Source organism: Myotis brandtii, unplaced genomic scaffold (genome assembly GCF_000412655.1).
Source record: "Myotis brandtii unplaced genomic scaffold, ASM41265v1 scaffold628, whole genome shotgun sequence".
In the NCBI taxonomy this organism is placed as follows: Eukaryota; Metazoa; Chordata; class Mammalia; order Chiroptera; family Vespertilionidae; genus Myotis; species Myotis brandtii.
In genome coordinates, this window is record NW_005370403.1 from 720,631 (window position 1) to 721,223 (window position 593).

Below are 593 nucleotides of genomic sequence, written 5' to 3' on the forward strand. Positions count from 1 at the left end.
TGCAGCCCTGTCCCCCCCCCTCCTCCCTCGGCCCTGCAGCCCTGTCCCCCCTGCCCTCACCCTGCAGATGATGGGCTCCATCCAGCTCCCCTGCCAGCAGCGGCTCCACAGCCGATTAGGGCAATGAGGCTTGTGCAACTTCCTCTGTCCCACCCCCTCGGCCCGGGAAGCGCCCGCTGTCCATCAATGCTGCCTGGCACCAGAAGAAAGCCCCTCTCCCTTCCTGCACCAGCATCTGGTTGCCTGGCAACCGGGACAGAAGCCCGGAGCATCTTGGGTTTCTTTCTCGTTTCCCCGCCAGGTCCCGAAAGCAGCCGTCTTTGCTTTAAGCCCTTTGCCCTCGGAGACTCGCCTTAGCTGCCCGAGTGAGCTCGTCAGCCTGCGACCCTGTAATGCAGGCACGGGGTCCGCGCTCAGGGTCAGGGCCATGTGGTTATCGGGGTGCAGAGGCATAATTCACAGGGAAGGCGGGAGGTGGCTCATTGCAGGGGGAGCCAGGCTGGATCGGCTGTGTGTGCGAGGGTGTGTGTGTGTGTGTGTGTGTGAGAGAGAGAGAGAGAGAGAGAGAGAGAGAGAGAGAGAGAGAGTATGTG